This window comes from Aedes aegypti, chromosome 3 (assembly GCF_002204515.2).
Source record: "Aedes aegypti strain LVP_AGWG chromosome 3, AaegL5.0 Primary Assembly, whole genome shotgun sequence".
Classification (NCBI taxonomy): domain Eukaryota; kingdom Metazoa; phylum Arthropoda; class Insecta; order Diptera; family Culicidae; genus Aedes; species Aedes aegypti.
In genome coordinates this window covers 281,454,605-281,469,873 of record NC_035109.1, presented here as the reverse complement: position 1 = coordinate 281,469,873, position 15,269 = coordinate 281,454,605, and positions in this window count along the sequence as shown.

The following is a 15,269-nucleotide window of genomic DNA, read 5'->3' as shown; positions in this document are numbered from 1 at the left end:
TGTCTTAAGTTACTTATTGATAAATAAATGAATGAATGAATGACTGAAATGTTCCCGGGATTGGAAACTTTAGGCGCAAACATTTTTGTCTTCCTAGATATGGCTTTGGGACCACTGTGCAATGTTTGTCTTTTGGTTTATGCCTATCCAAATACTTGCACATTTGCAGCTTAATGACTAAAAGTAAGCTCTTCCGGACAATACAGATGCTATGAAATGAAAAGGTTTTACATATTTACCGTTGGCCTTCATTCAACATTCAAATAAATACTGTTGTAAGGTTGGTTGGATGCAGTTACACGCTGAAGAAAAGTTAATCTAAAAATATAAATATCGTATTAAACCTATTGGATCTATTTTTACCCCTTGGAATACATGCACTTGTTCATATGCAGCGATATAATAAGCTTAAATTATACTAAGGAGGAAAATTCAAATTATATATTAAAAATGCATAATTGACTTATAAACATTGATAACATGTTTGATTACATATTGTTGTTGTTTTTGGACCTTTGATCAACATAAAATCAACAATATTGTTCAAAGTTCATTAAGGTGAAGATTAATCGAAGCCAAAACTCAAATTTTCAAGAGCACAAATCTGGAGAACCGAACATCCGTTTGAGCTGAAAACGTAATCGATTGATCACCACCATAGATTTATCTAATATCCATCTTTTTACGAGCGCTAATGGCTGCCGCCAACAGGCTCACTTTCTGGTAGGGATTGGTCGATTTGACGTTTGGCTTGGGTTGGCTCAATATAAAACGACCCAAGCCAAACGTCAAATCGACCAATCCCTACCAGAAAGCGATCCTGTTGACGGCAGCCATTAGCACTTTTAAAAAGCTGGATAGCGAAGTTATTAGCGATGGAGAGGATCGATGAAGAGAAATCGCTCATGTCAGTTAGGTCCTATTGAAGTAACAGTGTAGATTTCTACAATTCATTGGTGCCTTTAACTCTTAAAATGCGTGGACGACTTAGTTGCACTCTTTTGCTCATATCTTTTGACTCATTTTATTATTATTATTATTACTTTATGAACGAGATTTTTAGCCCAGGGCTAGTTCATCTAGGGACCAACGGCTTTACTTCCCTTTCGAAGGAAGTCGTCACCTGGGAGGGAGGCACCGATACTACACACGAAATATAAGACAACGTTATTTTGAACTGCAAGATAACTCCAGCTTGCCAACAACAATCAAGGCAGGCTTCGAGAAAATCGGTAGTTTCCTTTTGTTGTACACCTTCGATCATTCCTGACAAACATGAAAAAAAGGGCCACAGTTTTCTATGCACTAAATATTCATTTTCATTGGAAAAAGTAGAACGATGCGTTTTTCAATGCTTTATGTTCAATCAGATTAAATGGTGCTCACGTGACATTACTTGCGTTATGTGCATGAATTGATGTTCATTCAATTTCTATCACTTTTGAAGAAATACGAAAATGTATTTTAATCAGTTACGCGCTTTTTTCATGTTAGTCAAATGTTTGAGATCTGGGCTCACAGTGACAGTTCGTGACAGCGGAATCTCGGCTCACTATGACGTACAGAAATTTTGTATTGGTTTCTCCCTCCCAGGTCGTCACTATAACCTTTGTTTTTGTTTAGGTGACTAGCTAGCTTTAGTGACTATCTCGGGGATGGGACTCGATCCCAGGTCCTCGGCGTGAGAGGCGTGAGTCCTAACGACTACACCAGGCCCGTCCCCCTTTTGACTCAATTGATTAATTCTCAAAATTTGATCCGTTTTTAATAGAGGATTAGTTGCACCTTCAAATGCATCCATAAAGATTTGAATACCGGTGGCCAATCCGGATAGACGGCGGGGAATGTAGTGAACACCGCCTATTCCACCAGTGATTCTTGGTAAAATCAACATTCAAAGTATATGTTTTTATGTGAAAGTATATTAATATAGTTTGTACCAAGTCTTGCGAACTCATGTGGAATTTTTTGAACCACTATAATCACATGGCCATTTGATACGTTCAGATACAGGAGACCGGAAGTCTTAGTATGCAAAAACAATAACGATGCGAAACGTCAAATATCACTTTCAGCATATTTTAATGTTTGGAGGTGAAATTGTGACATTCTGGACGTGAAGGGACCATTTTGGTTTCTGTTCAGTAGCCCCGGTTCCGGAATTATAATTCATAACACATATTTAGAAATATATATATGAATTGTCTCATACATGAAGACTTGTAGAAAATTCCCTTCACGAGAAATATAATATCCAACTGTTTCGTGAGGGTGAAACTATCAGAAACTAAATTTGAGTATTTTAGATATATTGGATCATTGTACTGAAATTTAGGTTTCGTAACAAAGTTCCACTTATTCATTTTTGGAATTTTGATTCTATTGAGAATCATAGAAGGAAGAATGAGAATTATTTGAGTGCCTGATGAATCCTCTCAGGGATCTCTCAGAATCCTCACACAATTCTCATCAGTTCCTATTAGGATTGTCATTGGATATCTCGCAGGATTCTTAGCTTCTTTACAGGATTCGCATCAGAATTTTTCACGATTCTTATAAGAATTCTCGCAAGATTCTCATCAAAACTCCTTCTGGATTCTCTACAGAATTTTCTCAGGATTCTCATCAGAATTCTCTCAGCATGTTTATTACATAAGAGTCCTCTTGGGATTCGCATTATGTCTTATGATTTTCATCAAAAAATTATGTCTTAGGATTCTCATCAGAAGATTCTGTCTAAGGATTCTCACCAGAATCTTTCGAAGGTTTTCATTAGAATCTGTTGAGGATTTCTTCAAAATCCCGTCATGTGTTTCATCAGCCTCTACTTAGAATTCACATCAGACTCTACTCAAGTTTTCAATCAGAATTCTTAAAAAAAAAACCCTTTGAATTCGATGGTAAAAATGGAGGATTTTCATCAGAATCTTTTCAGGATTCTAATTAAAATCCGCTCAAGATTCTCATGCTCTCAGGATTCTTATCGGAAGCCTCTAAGGATGCTTCTTTGAATCTTCGTAGCATCGATGCCGAATTCTCATCGAATTTTCTTCAGCATCCTTCCATTTTATTCCATAGAATGATACTAGGATTCTCCACAAAACTCTATCAGAATTCTCAACAAAGTTCATCCAGAATTCTCTCCATGACACTTACTGATTTTATCCAGGATGCTCATTGAAATCCTTTAACTATTCGCAACAGAATCCTTCCAGAATTCTTATCGAAATCCTTCGAGGATTCTAATCAAAATCCTCCCAGAATTCATCCTGGATTTTCATCAGAATTCTTCCTGGATTCTCTACAGAATCCATCCTGAATTGTCATCATAATCTTTTCAAGATTCACATTAAATCTTTCCACGATTCTTATCCATATTTTTCCAGGATTCTCATCAGGGATGGTACACAAATTATGTCACGCTAAATTTCAACCCCCCCCCCCCTTTGTCACGTTTTTTGTATGAGTCCTTCGAAATTTTTGTAAGGCTTGTCATGCTTGGCTTGACCCCCCCCCCTCGGAGCGTGACGTAATTTGTGCATGACCTCTCAGGAACATTGCAAAGATCTCATCTGAAATCAGGATTTTCATCACAATTCTTCCAAGATTGTCGTTAGAATCCTACCAGGATTTTCATCAGAAATCTTCCAGTATTCTCACCTGAAATTGTTTTTTATCAGAAACCTTCAAGCGACTAGAAACCTTTCGGGGAACTTTCAGAAACTCTCCAGGGATTTCATCAGAAGTCTTCTAAAATTCTAATCAGCATCAATTCAAGAACTTTAAAGGATTATTATGAGACGGATGGAAGTTTTCCTTCTAATTATAATCCTTTCAAGTTTATTATTGTCATTTTTGAAGGATTCCCACAAGAACTAACACAGAAAGAATTAAAAAAAAGCTCTGATCTTCCGAAATCAAAAAGCAGAACATTGTTACTAAACCTGAGTTTCAGCATAATGTTCGACCATGTCCTATATACTCTTATCTAGCTTCCGATTAATTGACCTTCATGAAACAGTTGTATTCCTTTTTCTCATGATGAGAATATCCTTCAAATTTGCTTTTTTGTGCCACAAGATAATTCTCTCCTAAAAATATCAATTTGTATTCCGGAAACAATACTGAACAAAAATCAACATGGCTCCTATACGTTCAGAATAGGTACCAAAAGTGCATTTTTGGTTAGTATGGGATGAAACTAAAATTTCTAAAAAATTTCCCTGAACTCTACAATACGTATTCGAGGCTGAAAGATCAAATATATGGTGAATAGTTGGAAAATAAATCTGATAGAAATATCATGAATTGATGAATTGATAAATTACAAGGCCCATGTAAAATCTCAATGTAACTATTATGCATCTACAATTAGCAATGTGGCAAAACAATTTAGTTTTTTTTCGAGTTTACTAGAACAATCTCGCAGACTTTATAAAGTTGATCGATAGTGTTTATGATTTGATTACTTTCCACGGTAATAACTCGAAATTGTCAAAAATTTTATGGGCGTATTGGCAAAGGAAAATCGTACCTTAGAACACTAAATTGTGCAGCAGACTCCATGTCAGCTAGGATGTGATGTCAAAAAGAAGATAAAGAGCTGAAGCAACAGCAAAATCAAACTTCATTAACGGGATACTTCCTTGAGACCTTATTAGATATTCCTTGTTATAATAAAACTTGAATTCGGTCTTAAATCTCTAACTAAATGAAAAGCATTTTTACAAACTGAGACCATTATACTGTAACAAAGTTAAAAATTTCCATATAGCGTTAGAAGTATGGAATGTCCTATACACTTCACGTAATTCAGGTGATTTTGTTAGTAATACACAGTCGTGGTTATGGATCACCTAAGGGTCAATTTCTAGAATACAAAATGATTAAAAACCATAGTGACGATGTACAAAACAAATTCACCTTCCTGATACTGCTGAATATTGTCGTTTTTTAGGAATGCCACTCAAAATTTATGAAAAATTGTCGATTTCAATTGAAATTTCTAATGTGGATCAGTGGAAAATGATGATCGTAATTAACACTTTTAAATGGTTTTTTTTTCTAAAACATCTGTATTTTAATGCATAAAATCGTATACATTTTCTCCGTTAATATTCTCCAATTCAGATTGGAGTTGTAGATTCCCATGTTAATACATACCATGATCAAAGTTGTTTCAAAAACGAAAAAGGAGTTGTAGATTCCCATGTTAATACATAACTACGATCAAAGTTGTTCCAAAAACGAAAATCGTCTCTCGATTGTATACAAAATTATAGAAAATGATTACATGAATGTATATTCTCAATGATATTGTTGTACGGCAATTATTGGCAGTGAAACTTTTATCTGTTTTTAAATCAGTTCAAAAGTTTCAAAATCTTCGATATTTAAAGGGTTGGCTCAACGATATTGCTTTCTTCTTCTTTTTTTGTCGTTACGTCCCAACTGGGAAAAAGCCTGCTTCTCAGATTAGTGTTCTTATGAGCACTTGCACAGTTATTAACTGAGAGCTTTCTTTGCCAATTGACCATTTTTGCATATGTATATCGTGTGGCAGGTACGAAGATACTCTTATGCCCTGGGGATCGAGAACATTTCCTTTACGAAAAGATCCTCGACCAGCGGGATTCGAACCCACGACCCTCAGCATGGTCATGCTGAATAGCTGCGCGTTTACCGCTACGGCTAACTGGCTACTGCTTTCTGTTTTTTTGTTTTACAATGAAGCTCTATAGCTAATGAACAAACAATGTCAACTGTATTAATTTTATTGCTGCAACTCTTTCTTCATTCAATTTACCGGAAAAAGTTTTGCTATATCCATCATTTTGCGTGATTCGCGTGGCCCGTATTTCGTAGCCACTAACTTTATGCTTCGTTATGCGGTCACATTTTCTGTTTAGCTTCTCGCCTTCTACCTTCGTACCTAGGAACCCACAAGGATGTTTTCAAAGTAAGATATAGCTATGTGGTGTAGGTGGTTGTCTAGAAATGGTTATGATTTCTTTTGGATTTGTTTATTCACACGAATCGTAACATCTGTATATGCCATCACGATGGTAACCCACCGAAAAACTATCATCGCCAGCAACACAGATCTTCGTCGAGTTCCTTTTTTTTTAGCATTGATAGGGTCGGGTTGGTTTTTAAGGAAGGGACTAAAAATGTTCACTTAATTCAACCAAAATTGATGTCCAATAAAAATCAGAAGTGTAGGTACTACACCCAAAATTTCTTGAATCTGTTGATTTAAATAAAATTTCTTATATATATCATCTACAACTAACACGGTTGTTGATCGAATTTTTGTTATTAACCTTTGCGTACCTTTGCGTTTATATATTTTTTCTGGATTTATAATTCTTCAATCAGCATTTCAAATTTCATTCTCCGAGCAATATATCCAAAGTGAATGACATCCGATCAAAATTTGATCCAAGTTGCAAGGACGACATTATAGATTAAGATCAGTGTTTCAGCGTTATTCCGGATTACGTTGGGGCCCAAATCTATTGAAATACGATATGTCAAACCCTAAAAGATAGGAAAGTGTGCAAGCGACTTAGGGAAAGTATAAGGAGTACCAGTGGTAATATAGTGGTACTATATAGTATAGTTGGAAGTAACTACGCCAGGGAACCCGTGAGAGTCAGGTAAACTAACCTGTAAAAAAATAAGTGGCATTTGTGTTCCCTAAAACCTTCCCGAATTTGCCTTGCCATACCTTCTGACAAGGAAACACCAGTTTGAGAAGTCCGTGGTTTACGCCATTTATAGCCAGGCTACTCAAAAACCCATGTGGAAAACAGCGATTGGGTCCACCCGTAAGCCAAAGCCCCGTGAGAATCAACCAGCCTGCGACAACGAGTAACCTAATAGCACTGTACGCTTCACGGAAGCTACCTGGGAGATCCTCCAAAGCCGGGCGGCCCCCTTTACACACCTACACACAAAAGTAAGTCAAATAAAGAAGCGAACGTCAACCATGATCAAAAGTGTCAAGGTTCAATTATGGACCCAATTTTCATATCAAAGTTGAAATATGATATAGTCGTTATTTGAGCGGGAAAAATATGGTAAAATAGTTGCAGTAACCTGCTCTTTCGTGTTATTAAATAATAACAAGATTTCATTGAACATTTTAGGACCCTATTGGACGTATGGCATGTTTGTCGGGTTTCTTTCGGCACGTTCGGTATTTCGTACAACCGTACAACACGCTCACGGAGTGCTTGCAGTTTCGAAGCCATCTTCGATTGAACTGACAGCACTCGAGTGAATAGAAACATGCCACCTATTTTTAGGGAGTCCGAAGAGCAATTCTCTAGGAGAGAGAAAAATTTACGCTCTGTACTTATACTACTGAGAGGTATTGAAATCATTCTCATTTTTTTTACTAAAAACCCGTTATCATTTGCAGAACACATCCTAGGTAAGCAATAAACACTGTTATGAGCTTTACCAAGCGGTCAGAGCAAGCGTCGTGGTCAAAGGATCACACACTACTCTGTTAAATATTGGTTTAGATTAATGAAGAAATATATAATATATGATATTTGTAGAAATAAGAGCTAAATCGTGAGTTTTAAACGCATTCCCAAGTCTGAATTTTACGTTTTATGGTCGTTCTACTTTTCTCCAAATATTTTATTCGGAAATCTCAAAATAACATTTAATGAAAATAAAAGGTGGAAAATAAATTCGATTTCATTACAGCATTGTTGCCAATTTTGATGATTGTCTTGTGCTCAGAGAGGTCTTCTGTAAATAATGCATTTGTTTTTTCTAATTCTTATTCTAATATATGTGACGTGGGGACTAAATAAGCAACTCTATGTAGGCATTTTTCATATCAATACTACATTTGTACTTCAATTAGGACGTACTTTGAATCCAAAAATTATACTCATATCAGTTACCTTTAAATTAAAATATTTTTCTTCAAAAAACCAGTGCAAAATGATTTCATGATATCAGGTAAATTGTTGCTCCAAAAATAACTTGATATTTTTCAACAGGCTTTTGATTGATGATACTTGGGAAGAAAAAGACTTTTTTTTTTGAAAATAAAAAATAGAGATTGTCAAACTTTACAAGAAATTTCTAGTAAACAATGATTTTGATAACTCCTAAACGTTTTGCCCTATTCGTGTGAAATTTAATTATTTTGGTGGCTTTTTTATTATCACAGTATTGTCCAACATTAGTCGAACGATGTAATGAAAACTGATTGTGATTACATTGATGAATAAAAAAGATATTGGTGTCCTTTATGAACTTTATAAAATAAACAGTTCTTGTTCGTAAAATATAAGATATTTGAAGGAGTTGCTGAAGTTTTTATTAACCTTTTAGTTTTCAGTGACTTTTTGTAACGGGAGTAGTCGCGCGTTGTTCTTTGTACAAAACCCTTGGTTTTTCATATTCAACATGAAATATTTTGCGATCTAGATTAAATATAGAAAAACCATCTTCGACAAAGTTGTTTAGGAGATCATGGGCCGACATGCGGTAGTTATTCAGTTTCGGAATTCCGCCACCAAGTGGCGCTAGTGTGCATGAAAGTTTTGTTTTGAAAATCTCAGAAGCCAGGCCACTTAGAAAGATGGCGTCTTCGCTGAAGTTGTTCAGTAGCTCCAGAACTATCATTATTTGAGCCAAGAAATTTGAAATTTTTCCCCCAGGTAGCGCAAGTGAGCATAAAACTTTTGTTTTTAGATATTTTAGGATGCTGACAATTTAGAAGGGTGCCGTCTTCGGCAAAGTGGTTCAGTACCTCAAAGGCTATCATTATTTCAGCCAAGAAATTCTAAATTTTGCCAACAGGCAGCGCTAGTGCACATGAAACTGCTTTGCGGATATCTTAGGAACCTGAATACTTAGAAATATGGCGTCTTCGGCAAAGTTGTTCAGTATCCCAAAGACTATCATTGTTAGAGGCAGTTGATTCAAAATGTTGCCACCAGGTAGAGCATGATTATGTTATGTTTTCAGATATCTCAGTAATCTGATCAATAAGAAAGATGTCGTCTTTGCTAAGTTGTTTAATAAGCCAAGGGCTATCTCTATTCTAGCCAAAAGGTTCAAGATTTTTCCTCCAGGCATGAAACATTTGTTTTGCAGATTTCTCAGAATCTTGACCACTTTAAAAAATGGCGTCTTCGGTAAGGTTGCTTTATAAGCCAAGGGCAACAATTAATCGAGCCGTACACCCCCGTAATTTGAACGGTATCTCATGCAAACCATCGGGGTTCATTTTTAATTTGAACATCTAGTCACCCTAAAAACGTGTTTCTGGTTACCTCTTTCACTGGTTTGTTTTGATTCTGCGTTCCGTTCCACAGCGCTTCATTTCACTTTACTCCGTTCCATGAGGTAAATGACGTTTGAACCATTTTTAATCTGAACGATGTGCAAATTAGCGGGGTTCAAATTAAAAAGTGTTCAGATTAAATGTGGTCAATCCAACGGGGGTACCCGGTAGTTGATTCCAAATTTTGTCACCAAATAACGCCAATGAGTATGAATCATTTGTTTTGAAAATATCTCAGAAACCCGATCACTTAGAAAGATGATGTTTTCTGGAAAGTCTTTCATTAGCTCGAAAGCTATCTTTTAAGTGCTTAATTTAAAAATTGGCTAAAATAATGATAGCCCTTGAGCTACTGAACAGCTTTGCCGAAGATGCCATGTTTCTTGATGGTCAGAATCCTAAAATATTTGCAAAACAAAAATATTATGCTCACTAGCATCGCTTGGTGACAAAAGCTCAAATCTCTTAGTTTGAATAAAGATGGTTCTTGAGCTACTGAAAAAGTTTGCCGAAGACGCCATCTTTCTAAGTGGTCAGGCTCCTTAGATATCTAAAAAAGTTTCATGAGCACTAGCGCCGCCTGATGGAAGAATTTTGAATCAAATTGCTCGAGCCATAATAGGCCTTGAGTTAATAAACAATTTTGTCGAATATAGGCTCTGCAGAATAAAAGTAAAAATTTCATGCACACTAGTGCCACCTAGCGGTAAAATTCCGAATTGAATGAAATACGATCAGAGAGCGCTCCACCTCCAGAACAACTTTACTGAAGAGCAAATGTTTCGAAAATATTTAGATTTTGAGATATTTCATATCGATTTCAAATTGTAGTCTACTTGATCCATATACAGTGCGTTCATCATTATGCGGCTTCTATGTATATTTGTTGATTTTACCGCATTATAAAGGGTCATACTGTAAACAAAAGCTGTTGAGTACTTAAGAAGATTCTTGAGGAATACATTTTGGTTTGGTCTCGATAGATATCTTTGTTGTAAAATGATTGATTTCTCCATGGTGGTGATATGTGGGAAATCAATTCCTCTGCTACTTCTTTCAACCGTTTTGTCTGCGTCTCATGCGGCCTTCGTGTGAGGAGGTGATGAAGTACAACAGGTTTAAAACATCTGCAGTTTTTTAAGCAATTTATTTAGAAATTTTGAACAAGAACCTAAAAAAACAACGCAACTTACATCAATGTTTTAGAACTAGACAAGCCTTTCTTTGAGTTTATATGCTTCACTGTAATTTGAAAAAGATTTTGTTCAATACATCCCTCAGTAGTTTTTGCAGATTCATCTTTGTTCTTATAAATAAGAAATTTATAGTTAAACCTCTATGAGTCGATATTTGAAGGGACCATCGCCTTGTTTCTCACGGCTTACCACCGGCAGCTACAGTCAGATTAATGAGGGTTCGCAGAAGGTGACCCTTTACCTGTGGCTAACGAGACTCTCTATTAAACTCCTGGTCTCCTGCCTGGTGTAGCGATTGGCAGGAACATCATTTGCCCAATTTTGGGCTTAACCACGGTTCTGTGGTATAACCACGAAGCTATGTGTCCTCCAAATACCACACTCATTCTTACACTGGTGGGAATACTTGAGCAAATGGCCGACCTTATCTTCAGAATATTCATCATGGCCTTGCTCTCACTCATGGAATTTAGGCAGAGTCCTCTATTGATCGTTGGCTTGAAGTTATGGTAGTATTTGGGAGGCTGTGTTCCGATCGGGTGACTAAACATAGAGCAGAAACACACAACACACATTAAAATGACACGAAAATTATACTAACCGCGACCAAACCTCGAAAATGGGGTACTACAAACCTTACAGACTTAGATATGTAGTTATGAAACGCTTTGAAAATCTGTATGAGGGGTTCATCATAGTAATCATGGTTCCAGTGTACTAGAAACCTTCTAAAATAAAATTTGAAATATTATTATATTAGTCTTATAATAGAATTTTACCCAAAAATTCATTGTCTGTATTCGATGTTTTGAAAATAGCTGTATCGTGAGCCTTAAGGATTTTGTTGAACAGTTATTATAGAAGTCGCGCTAGAATGTCGAGAAAGATCTTCAATAAAATACATCCTCCGTAAAAAAAAACCGTAGTTTAAAGAAGAGGGGCCCTCAAATAGCGGTTCGCTAAGAGCGCTATGAGGCCACGCTACGGCTCTGGTTTTCGACATTCTTGCAGCTTCCATACAAAATTCGCCGTTTCTTATATATGACCAGATACAATACACTTCCAAATCATCAAATAATTTCTTTTAATTACGAAAGTAGTTTGTAATATATTCGTAATTAAAAGATACTTTTTGGTTGTTTGGAAGAGTGTTGTATTTTACAGACGTAGGATACACAATAGTCCAGAGCTGTGATGTTAAAGTCACCAAAATAGCTTTGGTGAGCGAATTTGACGGATAGCGCCGACAATTTTTGTCGCATAGGATTCATCGAATGTAGCGCGGTTGTTGCACCATGGCCAGATTCATTTCCCGAGCGCGTGCACAGAAAGAAATAACAATTGTGATTTAAAAAAAAACAGTAGCGGAAAATCAACTGATGATCATTGTCGTTCTACTATTATCAAACATTTTAATAAAAATAAAATGCTTTTAGAAGTGCGCAGCAATGCTAAATCGGTCTGATGTATTCTGCGCAGTTCATATGTATTTTCCACACGTTCTCCTATAATTGTTTTTAATTCACTTCGATACCGTCAATCCGCCCCCAAACTGGATGGCGTACACTCAGCTTAAGGTGATTATAAAACGAAGCCAAACAAGGGCACAAGACTGGAGAATCTGACAACAGTTTGCGTTGGAAACCAATCAATCTGCTTGCTTGCTGGTGGTGACTAATGGGATAAATTTTCAACGGTGAGAGCTGTTTGGTTCTCAAGTCTTGTGCTTTTGAAAATTTGAGGTGTGGCTTTGTTCTATAATCACCTTAACGCAATTTATAATTAAGTATTGAGTTGTAAATATTAGTATATATTAGTTGTGTTGCTAGAGGACATCTTGAAAATTCACTGAGATTCTTTCAGAAACCCTTCTGAAATTATTATATATAGTTATTTCTTTGATCGCTCTGATTTTTCCAATAACCTCCTTGAGACTTCCTATTGGACTATCCCAGAAACCCATCTTGGGTTATTATGGAAATCTTTTCAGGATTCTGCTGTAAAATTCTGGAATTCTGCCGTAAAATTCTGGAATTCTGCCGAAAATGATTTAATGATTGCTTTCCAGTGTAATGGAATCTATTTTAAAAATCTGGGTTCGGGGATTCTCACAAAATTTCTCGGGATATCTTCTGGAAATATAAACGAAAATATTATTTAAATTCTGATATTTTCCTCGTAATTCTTCAGTATTTCTTCCGTGAAACTCTTTGAAAGTTCTTCAAAATCCCTTTGAAATTCTTTCCGAAAAATGTCTTAGATTATACCTATTATTCTAGAATACTCTCGGAAAGACGCCTGAGACTATAATCAAAAAAATCTATTATTACACTTCACTTTCTTCCGTGCAAATTCTTGGGATTCTTTCGGAAATTCCTCTGGAATTCTTTTGTAAATCCCAATGGAATTCTCCCAGAAATCCCTGTGGAATACTTCCGAAAATCCTGCTAAGAATCTTCCAGATGACGGGGATTTTTTAAAATCTTTATTTATGGAAATCATCCGAAAATTACTCTGTAATTGTTTGTAAATCCTCCTTATAAATCCTTCTTATATTCTTACAGATTTATTGCTATTGATTTTATTGTTTCTGCCTGAGATAATTTTGTATATCCAGAATTATTCCGAATATTACTTCGTGATTCTTTAGAATTTTTTTCTAAAATATTTTGAGAAAAAAAACTCTGTGATTCTTCTGGAAATTTATAAGGAAGTGTTTTTGATTTTTTTCGTGATTTATCATTGATTTTCCTTGAAAATTTTCTTAAATCCTTGGCAGAATTTTCTGAAATTCCCTCTTGACTTCAAATGGAAATCCTCCAAGAAAACTACCGGACAGTCACTGGGACTTTAAAAAAATACCTATGAGATTCTTTGATTACTGATTTCTTTTTCTGAGCATCTTTTGAAAGTGACTTTTAAATGGTTCTGGAAATTCAATTTGAAATTATTCCGTAAATCTTTCTGGAGCTCTTCTGGACATCGTAATTATTCTGGAAAATATTCATGAAATCGTCTGGATGTCTGTGACTTTTCATTGAATCTTCAGGGGTTCTTGCGAAATAACTTCTGGGATTCTTTTGGATATCACTTTAAAAAAACATTCAAAATCCATTCGAAATTCTCCTGAGATTGTTTCAGGAATTTACGAGAATCCTTAAAATAATTCCTTTAGAAATCTCCCTGATAATATTTTAGTGATTTCTCTGTGGTTCTTCTGTAAATCGACCTGGGATTCTTCCGGAAATCCTCCTTTAATTCCAAAGCAATTTCCAGAAGAATTTTCAGAAGGATATTTTTAAGAATCCTGTATATTTTTCCCTAAGAATCTCAATGTATTTAAACAAAATACCAGGACAATTTACGGTTCAATCCCACAAAAACTTCCGGTGGAATTCTTGAATGCTTATCATTCAAGCAGAATTCCAGTCGTATTTCCGGATGAATTTCGGCAGGTTTTACGGAAGAATCCCAGCAGAATTTCTTGAAAAATTCCAGTAAAATTTCTGGAAGAATCTTTGAAAGATGTTTTGAAGTCCTCCAGCAGGATAACAGAAAGAAATCTGGGGGTATTGTACAAGAATTTCCGAAAGAATCCTAGAGAGATAGTCGAAATAATAACAGTTTTCTCGAAAAATTTAGGAAACTCCCAGAGTCTAGAGGTAGAAGAATTTCTGCAAGAATCCTTAACAGAAGGATTTGAAGGATCCTCAGAAAGATTTTCGAAAGTATCCCAGAAGGCTTCCCAAAAGAATACTAGAAAGATATCTGGAAGATTTCCTACAGGATTTTTGGAAGAGTCCCAGACAAATTTCAAGAATATGGACGTAAAAATCTCAGTGGCATTTCTAGAATAATTTCAGAAAGATTTTCGGAAGCATCCTCGAAAGTATTCTAAAGGGATTCCGAAAGCATCTCAGGTGATTTCCGGAAGAATACCAGAGGTATTCTCATAATAATCCCAGAAGTATTTCCGGAAAAAGGCCAGAGTTATTTTCGGAGGAATTCTCGACGAATTTGTAGTAGAGTCGTAGTACATTTTTTGGCAAAATCCTCTAAAAATATCCAGAAGAATTGCATCAGGATTTTTATTAGAATCTTCCATTGAATTTCCGAAAGAATCTTCGAGAATTTCGATTCGAATTTGATTTCCATTATTTGAATCACAAAGGATATCCGAAAGAATCTCAGATATAGTACCGGAATGCTAACGATTTTTTTAGATGAGTTCAAAAGCGATATCTGTAAGTATTCTGTGATTTCCAGAAGAACTTAGAGAAAAATCAGAAATAATCTTTAGATTTCCAGAACAATCCCCGAGAGGTTTTAAAGGATTCATAAGTGATTTAAGGAAGAATCCCAGGAGGGAAATTCCATAGAATTCTGGAGTAATTTCTGGACCAATGTCTTTTTATATGCTGTATCAATATTTACAAGTAATTATAATAAACAAGTATTTATGGAACAATAACAATTTTAATTTATCGCTATAGTTGAACGACAATTTCAATTAGAATGTGCATCCACCACATCATCCCTCTCAGAAGGATTATGATTCTAAATATTTTTTTTTGCGGTGATTCAGAATTGTAATCACATACTAGTTTAATTGTATGTGGTGTCATTCAATATTTAAAATAAGATTCGTTAAGCCGAACATGTTGATCCTTCGACATGAACCAACGAGCATTGCTTGAAATAATGAGATGTTTTCGATTACTTTGATTACTGATTTCTTTTTTCTGAGGATCTTC